Here is a 14,975-nt window from a genome sequence, read left to right as displayed (position 1 = left end):
GTACACACACATAGTTTATCCATGAAGAAATTACCTTTTTTTCACTTTGTATTTAAATCATTATCATGTATATTGGGAACAATAATCAGATAATAAGAATTAGACAAAATCAACATCAGGGTGGTTGACTGATGTGTATTGGATAGGAGAACAACACTGCATTCTGGAGGAAGTCAGTCTTAGAGCACTAGAATGACAAAGAGCTGTCATGTTGGTTGCTTGTGAGTTTATGGGCAAGGAGCTTGGCTCTTTATTATGCAGCATGATAAATAAGATTTTTTCCCCTCCAACCTGAGCAGCTGTGCAATGGATTTAATTTTACCCTCCCTAAATTTCAGTGTGCAGATGAATTGCTCATTAAGCTTAGATGCACTTGTTTTCATATTACCACTTGTCAACACCACCAACACACAGGAAAGCATTTTTGAAAAAGAGGAAAGGTTTGAATAATTTTGAATGAATCATTTTTTGCATCCGTGAATGGGCTGCATATACAATTCTGTTCTGGCTTACTTTAAACATTGACTCCAGTGGTGTGTTTTTTAAAAACTACTTGCAAATATATTACAAAATATCCAAAACCTTAAAATCGAGTTATGTGTAATTTCAGAAGTTCAGCATTTCACATTAGTGAAGAAGGTGGACCCAGCTTTATAAATTGTTTGAACAAGGTGGATACACCTTAGTTTATTTGCCTTTTGGTAATTTCAGGTCGAAAATATTTAAATCTAACTCATTGTAAATATTCAAACTGCTAGGGCATTTTTACAAATACTATCTTTTTTTTAAATCTTAAATTCTCTAGCATGGAAAACATCCCCACATTTTAAATATGTTAATTGGCATTACGTTTGAATATAGTAACAAAAAAATTAACAAAAAAAAGACCCATTAGCAATCAAAATTTACTTTAATAGAAAGCAGATCAGTAATATCCACATGACTCCTAGGGTGGACTGTCGGTTTCCTAGGAGATGACTGGGGTTAACCTCTTAACTGCTGTACGAATTGAATAAATTCTCAGAGCATCATCTCGAGGCCCACGACCTGCCTACAACTCATTAATCTGCAGCCAAGAGCCTCAATTTCAAAGAGCTTTTGGTCTGTAAAAAGGGTCAAAGATCGGACTATATCTAGATGCAAATTTGACTCCTCCTAGACTTTTGGGGTGTTTTGCCTTATTAAGTTTTTAATATTTGATTTTGCATATACAAGAATGCATCTTTAGTTAATGCTGGTCAATATTTGATTGCCTTTTAATGACCCAGTCTTACTGGAGAAAACAATGTCTCCTGAACTGGATTCAAGAAATGCAATTTAGTGTTTTGTTTTGTTTTTTTTGTTTGTTTGTTTTTTTGGTATATTGTTATTTTGAAACTGCTATTTTGAAAACATCTGAATGACTTTCTAACTATAGACACATCCTTTGACTTGCATAGGTCATTATCATAAAATTCCATTTCCTTATGTGCCCAGTTTACAGCTGTCAAATAAATATATGTCTATGGATAGCTTTTGGGAAAAGAAGATGGCATGATAGGGCATTAATCCAAGAGCAAGAAGACTGGAATTATTTCCTGGCTTGGTGTTTACCAAGTGACCTTGAATAAGTCACGGCTTCTGTGAGCCTCAGTTTCTCCATATAAAAGAAAGGAGGATCAACTGAAGTGAAGTATTTGAAAGGGATTATGATCTGGTAATTGTTATGCAAATATAGGTCAATATTTCCATACTTTCACTACAGTAGTAAGACATTAAAATAGTACATCTCAGTATTATTCCATAGAATCGTCCACCTTTAGAAAGCACAAAAGGTAGTATTTAGTTGGTTTTTTGGTTTACAGGTTTACTCCTCTTCCCTTAAATTACACTTGAAGCATCAGAAAAATATTGCTTACTGTTAATTGAAAAAACTCTAATTTTTGCAACTTTTGGTGTTTTGTGTCTTTTCAGATTTTCCTTGCCCAAGGAATGTGCCTAAGACAATCCATGATCTGATCTCAAACCATACTTTTAAATTTTGCCCACTTGAACTCACAAATCCAAGCCTTTTTTCTCCATCATTGTCTTTGGATTCTGATGGTTATTCATGGCTGTGTTGACAAGTTTTCCTTAATCTTGATAGGTTGTTCCAAATCTGAAACGCCATTTCTATAGTCAGAAACAGCACTTGGAGCTTAAAGAGCTGTATGGAGCTGGGGAAATGTAATAGAGGAAGATGTGTGCCCCAAGAAAGTCTATGATAAGAAGCACACCTCTTAGATATGTGCTTTGTCATAAAAGCATTTGAACTAAATATTGTGTCCAGTTTCCCAAACCTAATTTTTAGGTGAGAATTCTGCTATAGAAATTTTCTGCTAATGAAAACACTGGAAAAATACAATTTAAAGAATCAGGCCAAGTAAAATGTCTCTGTCCTCTTTTGAGCAGCATATAAAGATTGAATTATAAAGGCATTGGCTGACTTTTATTGGCTGTTTTATTCATTCTCGGGATTCTATTGGAAAGAGTCTACTGTTGAAAATATAGACACATACACATTAAAATCTAAAAATAGCAAAACTTCCTTGAAAGTTGAAGCCAATTATCTAGATCTGATTCTGACATATTTAAACAGAGACAACACCCATATTTTAATTTCCCCTTTCATGAAGTGATCAAACAATAAGCTATTCCTAAGCATGACCAAGGTTCATATCATGTTTATGCACCAAAGTATTAGCTATGAGATGGTGAGCCAGAGGACAGAAATGCTAACTAGATCACTCTTTTACTTATACAGTATCTAAGCTGATGAACCCAAGTCATTAAAGAACAGCTTCACTGCCATATATCACCCATGCTTTGAACTTACCAATGTATTAGATATTTCAGAGATTTCTTTTCTGAAGTCAATCCCGGATTTGAATTCAGAATGGGTGATGGGGTCTGTTGACTCAAAGAAGCCTGCTGGGACCCTATGGCCCACTGCTAGGCAACAACCCATCCCCACTGCAGCAGACATACAGACCTCAAAATGAATGACCTCATCTACAAATCAGCTATTTGATATGCAGATCGGACCGCAGGCTTCTTCAATAATACAGCACTTCTCAGGCAGCAGGTGCAGCATGAAAGTGAGGGGCCTTTCTTGATTTCAAAAGCTGGGGCAGCCTTACTCTCTCCCTCTGGCCCTTAACAATTTCTGAAGCCCTATTATCTTCATTTTTTATTTAGACGGTCCATTTACAGAATCAGAGTTCATCCTCTGCCCAGGGTTCAGAGGCCAAACTTTAAGCCTAGACAAGAAGCAGGATTTAGAAGCCACATGAGTAATTGAGGAAGGATAACAACATCCAGACTCTTCTTAATAGATAATTTAGCAAACAAAAATACATGGAAGTCTAGCCACAGCGCAGTTCTAAAAATGCAGTTCTGTTTCTAAGGACCGAAGTCTCTTGAAATTAATTTTCAATGCATATGACAGAAATGGAGCTTGCTTTGTGTTGAGGATGAAATGAAAATATCTACCCCAATTCTTACTAAATAGATACTTTTGTGGTTATAATTGTGTTCAGCACAGTGGTATGGATGCCTAGGAAGAGAATTATGGCTTGCTGGGTCCCAGGATGAAGGTGTTTTTTGGCCAACAAGTAAGAAAATAAACAGTCTGTCCCACTCACCCTCTCAGTCTCACCCCTTGACTCCACAACAGTGGTGAGATCCTCCGAGTGCTTCGTACAGCCATAAAGTGCAATGTAATATAATTTATATTGTCTGCGGTTGCAGGTTATGTCCTGCAAGTCATAAACTATTACAGTTTTATGGCTCTGCTGCAGCTATTAACTAAATGAAAGAGTTATTCATTTGAAGTCTGGAAGCTGTACAATGTCCAAGCTTAAATTCATCAAGACTCACTAGTACAAAATATTTGAAAATATTAAAGATAAAAGATTATACACAGTGAGGCCAATTGGTGGGTGAGGGTTGGGGGTGTGGGAATTAACCTTGCAGAGATACACTGTTATTATGTGGAGGGTATTTGTGAAATTTCTACCCTACACTCACTATATTTGCATTTCTAGAGGGTTGCAAGTTGTAGTCCTAGAGAGGAATCACAGTAGTTGGTTTGGTTGGTTTGTATTGGTTTGTGTGGATGTTGCAAATCAAGCAAAAGGACTTCATGACCATTTTGACAGATTTTTTGAACATTGAAAAAATATATAGAGAAAGAGTACACAAGAGAGAGAAGCAGAGTGAAACACATTAATATTTGGCTTTAGCAGTAAAATTTTACACTGTTTTGGCATAGGCATCAACAATTTTCTTTTTGATTCTTATACATTTACCTATTTCAGGGTCCATGGTATTGTCTTTTTTTAAAAATTAAATATGGACAAGTCATGAATATAGAAGTTTATTCAGCTGACTCTGGGGATACTGGTGTAGATAGGTAGTATTCTGCTCAATACAGCAACATCAGATATTTTCATATCCCCATTAGCTTTGGACAAATCTTTGCTTTCAGAGTTATAGCTGCCATTAGACAACCCAGAGTTTGGAATTTTACTTAAAACAAACAAACAAACAAACAAACAAACAAAACAGTTGAAGCTGCTGAAAGAGTGGGAAACAGATTGATAATCTGTGCATTTTTTTTAATCCATCAATCCAAGAAGTGAAGAAAGGGTTACTTGCACCCACCCATCCTCCCAAATTAAGATTATAGGAAGCTGTTTTTATATAATGATTGTTACCCTTCTCATACGGAAACAATTTTTTTTTCCCATAAAAATCAGAAACAAACATTTTAGCATTTACTTTCAGTACATAGCATGATGACACTTCTGGGCAGTTGGAAAATCAACTGAACTGAAAAAATTGAGTTTTGTAAGTTTTGTACAAAAGAAATGGAAAGGATGAAACTATACATGATATATGTACTATGTTTGCATTGCCTTTTATGGCATTGTTTTAAGACCACAGTGGTAGAAAAGACGCAAGGAAAGAGGGAGTCTTGGTTCTCGAGGAGCTGTCTATTCAGTTGAGGTAAAACAGAAACACAAGCGTGACTAAGTATAGATAGGAAAGAATCCATGAAGAGGTATAGAAAATAAAGCTAGATTTGCACGTAGTATGTGCTAGACATTTTGCTCGGTATCTTAGGTGGCCTTATTTATGGTACCCCTCAGGAAAAAGCGTTTTTTTCCCATTTTACAAGTGAGGAAAATTAAGGGTTAATGAGATTAATTAACTCACCCAAGGTCATCAATAAGAAGATGAAGGAACCGGATCAAACCCAAGACTTCCTTCCTGAAAAGTACCTGCGAGGTTCTCAAGGCGTTCAGAAGCCGAAATGAGATTTCCTGGTGTGGCTGTTCCGGACATCAAGAACTGGTTGGCTTCAGAGAGAGAATATGCTGTGTGAAAAGAATGAGCTAAGATACAGAGTTGGAGGAAGTATCAAGTATTTAGAAAGTACTGACCAACTTGGCTGAATCATAAAAAGAATATAGACAGCACTTAGTCCTTCACCATGAAAGGACGTGAGTATTAGGTGAGTTTATTCCTCAGAGAAACTGGGGGAAACACGTTAAAACTTGCATTGCTAGCAAAAATGTTTCTTTCTCAAGGAAACAGGCCAATGTACCTTACAGACTGGTGCCCCAAGAAGCAGGGGTGGGGACTGTGCAGGATATTGGTTCATTTGCATTGACCTTTACTTCCCTTTGGTTTTGATTTGTCCTTGCGTGAGGTTCCGTAGGCTGTGACCGAGGAAACACAAGTCTGTTGCCTCAACATTGCTCATGCCACAGAGAAAGCTCCGTCACAGTATAAGGCACCTTCCCAAGTGGTTGGCTTCTCAAAGCAGAGTCTGTGACTCTTGCCTATAAACTGCAGACCCAAAGAGCCCAGTGCACTCCACAGAGTAGATGCTCACTCCAGATGTATTAGTTGAGGAACAGGGGAATTGAAGCAGAAGCAGCGTGCTAAGCAATAGGGGCACATTTCCTTTGATTTCAGAAATGGTGTTCAAACTTGGAAATTTCAGGTCCGTGTCTTATGAAGGGATCTGAGGATGGGGGTATGGGGGTTAAGAAATAAAGGATGAATTCTCTTGAGAGTGAGAATATAATTGTCTTTTTTTATGCGGAAGATCTTTTTTACCATTGACTACATACTGCAAAACATGGTTGAAAATTTATTCTAATCTGGATGTCTATGTGTATTTAACTGAAAGTGTTAGTATTAATGTATATGTTTTATTTGAAATAGAGCCATGAACTCGGGATCAAATGTTTTGGATGATTGTATTTATTTAAACAATCTCGTTGTGCTGGTTACCAAAAAAAAAGAATGTTTATTCCTATGTTTAGGCATAACGAGTGTATGAAAATGAAAAGAGGAATAGTGGAATTGACAAAAGGATGTGGCACAAATTTGCATTCTGGAAGCATCTCTCAAATTCTATTTTTTGAGAGGGATTTATTTTTTTTTTTTTCATTAATGTTACAGGTTTATACTAAAAAAAAAAGCATGCAGAAAATACGGAGTTCCCACATGCACCCCTTCTACACATACATGCAAACACACACAGTTTTCCTGATATTAAAACTTTGCGTTAGTGTGGTACCCTTATTACAATTGATGAAACAATATTATTATAATTATATTATTAACTATAGTCCACAGTTTACATCAGGGCTCAATGTTCATATTGTATATTCCTATGTTGTTTTCTTTTTAATTTTCTTATTCTAGGGACATATATATATATATACATAACCTAAAAGTTCTTTAAATTATATTCAAATGTACAATTCCAGTGTGTTAATTAAAATCAGAATGTGTGCTACCATAACTACCACCCATTACTGAAATTTTCTGTCACCCTAAAGAGAAACTCTGCAACAATTAAGCATTAACTACCAATTCCCAAATTCTTTTACAGACTCAAAAAATACAGGCTTTTATCTTACATGTGTAATATGTTCCTTCCTCTTGGTGAAGTTCAAGCTGAAACTGAATCAAAAGATGCATCCTATTTACTAACATTGAGTGGAGTGCTTCGTACTACACAACAGTAATATTATCCAGAAAGGGTCTTATTTTTAAAGCCAAAACAGCAAACTCCAGATGGTAGTGTCCTTTGTCTAGGTCTTCCCAAAATGCCTGTGAGTTCATGATAAGGATTATTGATCTACATGCTACAATTCTCTTTTCACAACTATCCAAGTGAATAAGAGAAACCATTCTTTACTTTTTCTCAACTCTATTTATTCAAATGTTTTCAAATTTGGCACAATGCCCAAACACGTTTTTGCCAGCAATTTTTTTTCTCTCTTTTTTTCCTAAGCCCATGTGTATTTTAAGCAAATTCTTATCCATATGTTCCTCATATCTGGTCTCATATATATGGTTGCTCTGTATGTTATTTGATATATTTTTTTCCTTGGGTTCATATTAAGTTTTGTATGCTTATTTGTACAAGTGTTGTTGTTATTGTTTCTTTACAATTTTTTTTTTTAAAGCCTTATTTAGGCATTATGGAAAATATTTCTTTACTGATGGATTTGAACATTTCTACTATGCTCCAAGTAGGAATAACATTTATGGTGGATTCATTATGCCAGGGCCAGAACTGGATAGTTGGCCTACTACATCTCATTCAATCTTCCTGAAGACACCATAAAGAAGTCAATGTCCTCATTTTGTGGTTAGTCATAGAGAAAAGTGAACATACCTAAGACAAAGGGCTATTTAGGTCAGGAGCCAAGATTTAAACCACTCTGGCTCTGAAGTTCTGCATTCTTTCCATTTTATCCCACTGTCAGAAACAGTCTCTGTCTATTTTGGAAGTCCCTATATAATTACTGTATATTTATTTACAGTCTAAATAAAGTATGTCAAACTTTCCCTTTGGTAGCATTCAAGGAGAAATCTTTACTCCTTCCTTGAAAATTATACTTTCCAATATCCTTGTTGGACTGGCTTTTCCAACATGTTTTATATTCTTTCTTCCTGGAGACCCAGTGTTTTTTCAACCAAAGAGTCACCCATCATTTAATCTCTGGGCCACAGCTGGAGATCCCATTGACTTCCGGAAAACTAGTCATACCACTAGCTTTCTTGGAATTTTTACAGACTATTTTTTAAAAAATGAGTCGTCTGTGTACTTATTGTTAAAGAGATGCTAAGCGGTTTCTAACAGAATGTCTAAATACATCTTCAGAGGGTGAGTTTCATGTATTTATTCCATGCTCTCAATTTAACAGGCTTATGACCTCATATTTCAGTGCCATTATCTATTAAATGGCCATTGTTATGTGCCTAATTTCCCTTACAAGGATGTTGTGAGATCAACTTAGGTAAATATGAAGATGCTTTGAATGTTTGAGAGTATCACATACATGTGAGTTAAATTATGGAGGTTGTTTCATGATTTTTTCTATCCCCCGGGCTTGTGCCTATATAATAAGGCCTCTCTGGAAAGTCATCTTTGGGTTCCAAATTGCACAAAGCTTTGGAGGTAAAAATTTTTTCACAAAGCACTTTTGGTGCTTACAGGAATAATTCTCTTGGGCACAACTCACAGCAGGACTCTGTTCTAAGGGCCCTTTCTCTGAAGAGGTTCTTATTATTATTAAGAAGAGCTAAGGGACCCTTCATTTTACAAATAAAACCTGGAAACAAACAAGAAAGTGTCTTGTCATTTACACCCCTTCCCCTCTGTAGAGATGTATGTTAGATATATAAACATTTTTTTTTGGCACAACAGGATGGACATATAAATTCTATGTAAAAGGTAATGTAACCATAACTTGTCTCAAAAAAAAAAAAAAAAAAAAAGTCACCTCACAAACAGTTTCAAAGCTTTCTTTAAGCCAAGGCAGTGAATATGTGAATATAATAGTAAATAACATTTATGGAATTTAAGCCATGGGAAAAGCAGTTTGCCAAATACTTTTGATATGATTTCAAAAGAATTTCACTTACCCTATTAGGTAGATGTAGTGGCTTGGAACTATTATGTATACCAGAGAAACATACTAATAAACTTAATCCATTCCTATGGGTGTGAAACCTTGCAAATAGGAACTTTTGAAGTTTCCTTTAGTTAAGGGTGACGCAGCCAAATCAGGATGGATCATAATGCTATTTCTGAAGGCTTTGTACGGAAGGTCACAGAAAGACAGAAAGAAAGACAGAGGGAGCAGCCAGAAGGTGAAAATAAATGGAACCTGAAAGATAAAGGAGAAGCCAGGAAAGGCCACCATCACATGACAGAGGAGTGAAGGAACAATATCTCCCGTAGCCAGCCCCAGGATACCACAGTCTTCTGTGAGAAAGCATTGCTTTGATGATGTCTTGAATTTGGACTTCCCTTAGCCTCAAAACCATGAGCCAATAAATTCCCATTGTTTAGGCTAACCCATTGCATGGCATTTGATTTAGCAGCCAGGAAACTAAAGCCGTAGACCTTAATTCCATTTTGACAGCTGAAGGAAACATGGCTGAAAATGGTACGGGTTTGTGCCCCCTGACCTAGTGAAGAACAGAGTTTAGAGTCAAATCTAGGTCTGTTCTGATTCCAGACACCATGTGTCTGACGGCCATGCCTCCTGCTTGCTCAGGGATAAGAACAGGAATTAGAAGTGGAAAGTATATGTTATAGACAGGAGCTGAGACATTTCATGAATTGCCTGAGTTGCTGCTACTGCTGAATATTCCGATTGCATATTTGCTATATTCAAACATGAAAATGATTTGTGTAGGTTGGTTTGCTTACGAGTGACATTCAATAAAGGAAATATATTCCTTGATCTTTGCTTTGCTTAACAAGCAGCTTTCATCTTTCAGTTTTATTAATTGCTCTGAAAACCTACAATTTAGGTAAAACTAATTACACTTGATTCTACTCATTTAGTTAACTCTCTTTTAATATAAATGTGGCTGAAAACAATAACTCGTATCTATATGTGTCATGTATGATATGACAATAGGAAATACCACGAGACATCTATCCACTCCTTCAAAATTAGATATAACTTGATTTCAAATGAAGGGTTTGCTTTGGCAAGAAATTGACAAGTCTTTCATTCCAGGAATCAATACTTTTTCTTGCTTCTTTTTAAACCAATTTCTTAGCTTTCTGCAACCTTTTATATAAATCAAAGCACCTTCTACAACAAAGAATGACCCATGTTAATTATAGGCAAATATAGAATTCACACTTTGATCTAGACAGGCATATTTTTTGGTCACACCATTGCATGGGAAGACTTAGCAGAGAGGGGGCAGGAGCTAGATTCTAGACAAGAGATCACTATACGCTCACACAGTGACTGAGATTTTGAAGATAGTGACAAACATAGCACAGAATAGCCTAAGTGCTCTTAGAAGAGCAAATCAGAAATTAGAATGTGACCAAGTCCTAGGATAGTGAAAAGAAGCCTGATATCAAAGTGGAGAAAAAGGGATCAGATGCTACAACGCAGGTCCATGAATTTTACAAACCAAAGTTCATTGAGCAGGTCAGTCATGACTGATCAAGCCAAACTACAGTGACTCTAGTCAAAGTGTATCTTAAAGTAACTCACTACTTGCCTTCTGACAATTCTCATTGATTACTCATCTTCATCTCTGAGTGTTCATTAAATGACTAGACAATACCTGACATAAATGTAAGACATTTCCCAATGTCGCAAGAGTTTGAGACTGAAATAAAACCAGACTTATGGGGGCAAGAGTCTTAGATTAAGGAATCCTACACAAAATATGAAAACCCAGTCTTATTCAAAGCCATCTTGCAGAAAGCCTCAAGGATTGAGACATACCACACCAGGAAGCCAATGACCTTGACCATTCTTATATTCTACTTCATGGTCCCTCCATTTCCAACTCTTTCCACATGATGTGGTGTATGACTTTGGCAAGTTGGCTAATCTCTCCCAGATTCATATACCCCTTATGTTAATGGTGATAAACATCACCTCTTATGTAAGGTAGTTGAAAGTATTTAAAGATGATCAGGTGGGTAAAGGGCCTGACCCATAGCAGATGCACAAATTATTGTAGATTCCTTTTTCTCCCCCTTCCCTTTGGTTGACTTCTACTCCAAAAAGTAGCTTAGAATCCAAGAGAATCTAGAAGAGAAAGGTTTTTGTAAATTCTGTGCTACCCACTGCCCCCACAGACAGAGCAACCTTTTATCACACAGCGCTTAATTTATTACATGCTCCTACTTGAACGCCTCCAGCTTCCCAAAGCCTCAGCAGATTGCAGCAAACCAAAAAATCCAAATAGGCCAGCAACCATAAAATGAGATTGCACTGCTGTATCCAAGTATCAGAGATGAGTCACTAAAGCAGATTGAACCTTAATCACAATTATGCAAGAACTAAAGGTGATTTAGTCTCATGTTGGTAGAGAAAACTTTTTGCCTTCACTCTCTCATAGTGGCACATTGGTTACTTCCTTCCTTCCAATAACACGAAGAAGCCCTGGGTGGCCTAGGGCCTCTGCATCAGGGGCTAACAGCAGCTGCCACTGCAGATCAATGTGCTTGTGGGCTACCGCGGACTGATAGTGGGACCAGACAAGAAAGCTTGTCACCTTTGATTACTCGCCCTATCCTAGTGCTAAAGAAACATGATATGAAGAAAGGCCTCTCAAGAACATTTGATCCAGCCTGCAAAATCCCTGCAACTTTAACCCTTCCCTGCTGGAAATCCATGTATGGTCCTTCGAGGCATTTTCAATGGAATGACATTTTCAATCAGTGACCTACACAGGGACGTTTAAATGTTTCGGACTCCACAAGAAAACCATCCTTTATTAAGAATGGACAGATAAATGGACAGAAGTGACCCTACAAAATTTTTTTTGGCAGCACATTGTAATTAAAAGAGTATTGGACTGGGCAGCAGGAAATCTGGTTTCTAAGCTTGGCTTGCCCTCAACTAGCTGCGTGAGCCACAGTTCTCCCATCTGTCCAATGAAGTTGGCTGGAAAGAGACCTCGGTGCCTTTCCAGATCTGAGATTCTTAATATAGCAAAGTGGTAAAGATCCAGAGCTCAGAGTCTCACAGACATGGTTTAAGTCCCAGCTTCACCATGTACCTGCAACTTACTGCACCTCTATGAGTTTGTAAGCAAAATGGGGATAATGTGTGCCTCATACAGAGCATTATTTTAAAGACTAGATAAGGCAATCTAATGAGAGCATTTAGTTCATTGGCTGGCCCACAGGAAGAACTCAATACATTTTCAAACTATATTTATTACTGCTTATAAGATCTGTTTAATGTTGACTACTGCTCATGAACATGTGGACAAGAATATTTTAAAATTTTTTGTTCACTTAGGACACTGAACTGGTTTAGAAAGGTTTGAAGATTCCTGTTTTTGCAAATGTGTTCGCATTGCTTTGTCAAAAAAAAAAAAAGTACAGAAAAGAAAATAAGCAGAGGCAAAGAAAATAAGCATGAACAATGTAGAACATCTCTACATTGGAAAGACATTTGGGGCCTGAACCTCCAGGCCTGGCAACTCAAGGGCCCTTCAGGGTTAGTGAGTGTGCAGCCAGCTTCTCCATTCCTTTCAGTGTTCATCTCTGGAAACTGCACAAATCACATCAGCAATTCGCAGAAACTCCATTTACAGTCAACCTGCATAGAAAAGCCAAAGGGAAGAGTCAATGCAATTAACCCAGAGTGAAATCCTGCTTCTAAAAAAATTCTCCCACTCTATTCTTGGATTTATAGTACAAAGTTTTCACTGTAATGGCTCTTGTAAATTAATTGCAGACACAATTGTCTACGGGCATTCTCGGAATAAGTGGCAAGTAGTTAATTGCACCCCAAATTAGCCAATTCTGCCCATAATTAACCATTTGAAGACGATTAATTGCATGCATAATATTTGCACCTGCAACTAATTGGAGACCCTTATATTGTTCTTGGAAGAAATAAATAAATAAATAACAACAACAACAAAAGAACCAGGGGCTACTCTTAAAAAGTAGTCTTTTCTAGTCGAAGCTTCTATAGAGCTAGGAAGTGGGTAGAGCTGAGGAAACACTCAACTATGTTACAGCTGACCAAATGGGGAAGCAATTTTAAATCATATAGGACCAGCAAGGTTGGCAAGACATTATCCTTTGCTTGTTTTTCCTTTGTTCTCTCTATTATCGTGACCCATCTGTATTTATATTTAATTTCTTCAACTCTCTAATAGAAAAATATAAGGCTCCCCAAGGTTCAGAAAAATTAGGACATTCTGTATATTGAAATAATAGTGTTGTTCTAGAAGGGCTAAATTCTCTTATTTTTGCTATCATTTTATCCATAGACTGACCAAATGCGTTTGCCACTGTAGAGAGCAAATGTTCCCCTAGGCGTATGTAGCATTAGAAAAATAACCAAATATGCATCATGATTTCTACTGGCATATGATTGTTTATGGATTAGCAAGTCTCTTTTCAGTGTTAAGAAAAAAGATTGCTAATGATGATGATGACAACGAGGATGACAACGACATTACTCACCATAACAGTCATCACCATATATTAAATACTTTTTCCTAGCACTTAACGTATATACCATCCCTTCAGTTGCCATAGCAATATGAAGAAGATATCGTATGCCCATTTTGTAGATGAGAAAAATGTTTCATAGAGGCTACACAATTTTCTTAATGTTACACAGTTAATAGATTACAGAGATAGAATTTAAACTCAATAATTTAACCCATATAAGGTACTTAGCACAATGCCTGAGACAGAATGAATATGCAATTAAGATTAGCCAAAGGATTTAAATCCTTATTACTTCCAAGGTTTATTCCCAAATGCTATGTTGATAATGGGAAAGTATTTCTAAAAGTTAATATATATTATGTGTTTATTATGCACTAGTTACTGTTCTAAGTGCTTTGAATGAAATAAAGCAATTTAAATGCCATAACCTGGCAATGGAAAAATGCTATTATTATTTCCATTTTCCAGAACAAAACCGAGGCAGAGAGATGTAAAATAACTTTCTTAAGGATATATAACTGACAAGAGGAAGAGATGGGGAACTCAAACTGGCAGTCTGATTCTAGAAAGTATGCACTTAACTACTGGCCTAAGTTGCATCATAAAACTTGGAGACAGAGGTTCTGTTTGTAAAATGCATGCACGTGCACATGGGTGTGCACGTGTGTGTATACATGTGCATGTGTGTAAACTTGGATGAGATGGAATTGTCTGTTAAAAACAATGAACTCAAATAAAAATGTGTCTGGGTGCTAAATGCATGCTTTCTCAGGTGGTAGAAGAGCCACTATCCATAGTTGAGAAAGAGGAGAGGGAGACAGATCCCTTTTCTGCTCTGTGTCCAGGCCTACAAAAGAAGCTAGACCCCACTGGCTGAAGGTGAGATACCAAAGAAGGGTGACCCAGAAAGCCGTGCATAGAATCCTGGAGGAAAGTTACTAAGAAATGAAAGCAGGCACCAGGAGACAGAACTAAATATGGGGGCAAAAGGGCAAGGCAAACTGAAGAGTTAGTGCAAGGGGGCCAGTGAGAGGAGGAGAGGACCCCACAGTGAGAAACTGGAGATCAACACACCTGCGCCATGAAGAGGGGAAAAACTGCACCAGTGGATGAGCCAGGATCCAGCTCTAACCCCGGGCTGGGCTTCCCTTCTATGTGAGTCCTGCATGTCCCATTAAGGACGTGTAGCTGTTTAGTGAAGCCAAATGGGCTTCCTCTAAAAGCTCTTTGTTGTGCTGGAACCCCATTGCATAACAAGCTGAAAAATACTCAGGGTTGACTTTCTACCATTGCTTAAAAGGACTCAGGCATGCCAGTTAAATATTTTGTTGAAGATAAACAAGAACAGAGGTCATGCAAAGGGAGCAGGTGGAGTGGAGGCTTTCGGGGGCCTGAGTTAAGCAGATGACCATGTGAAGCCAGAGATCTGACACCAAAGTTCCTGGCAGTCAGGGGT

General features: G+C 37.3%; 1 long non-coding RNA gene across 6 annotated transcripts in view; it reads right to left on the bottom strand.

Annotated features, from left to right (window-relative positions):
- Positions 1-4,231: 4,231 nt before the first annotated feature.
- Positions 4,232-14,975, bottom strand: part of LOC119516567 — a 116,151-nt gene continuing 105,407 nt past the window's right edge. For all 6 annotated transcript variants that reach the window (XR_005213318.1, XR_005213321.1, XR_005213317.1 and 3 more), the window contains one exon: positions 4,232-12,650. This is a non-coding gene — a long non-coding RNA (uncharacterized LOC119516567). The remainder of the gene's footprint in view (positions 12,651-14,975) is intronic.

This window comes from Choloepus didactylus, chromosome 20, assembly GCF_015220235.1.
Source record: "Choloepus didactylus isolate mChoDid1 chromosome 20, mChoDid1.pri, whole genome shotgun sequence".
Classification (NCBI taxonomy): Eukaryota; Metazoa; Chordata; class Mammalia; order Pilosa; family Megalonychidae; genus Choloepus; species Choloepus didactylus.
Note: the sequence above shows the minus strand (reverse complement) of the source record. Positions and strands in the feature narration are given on the sequence as shown.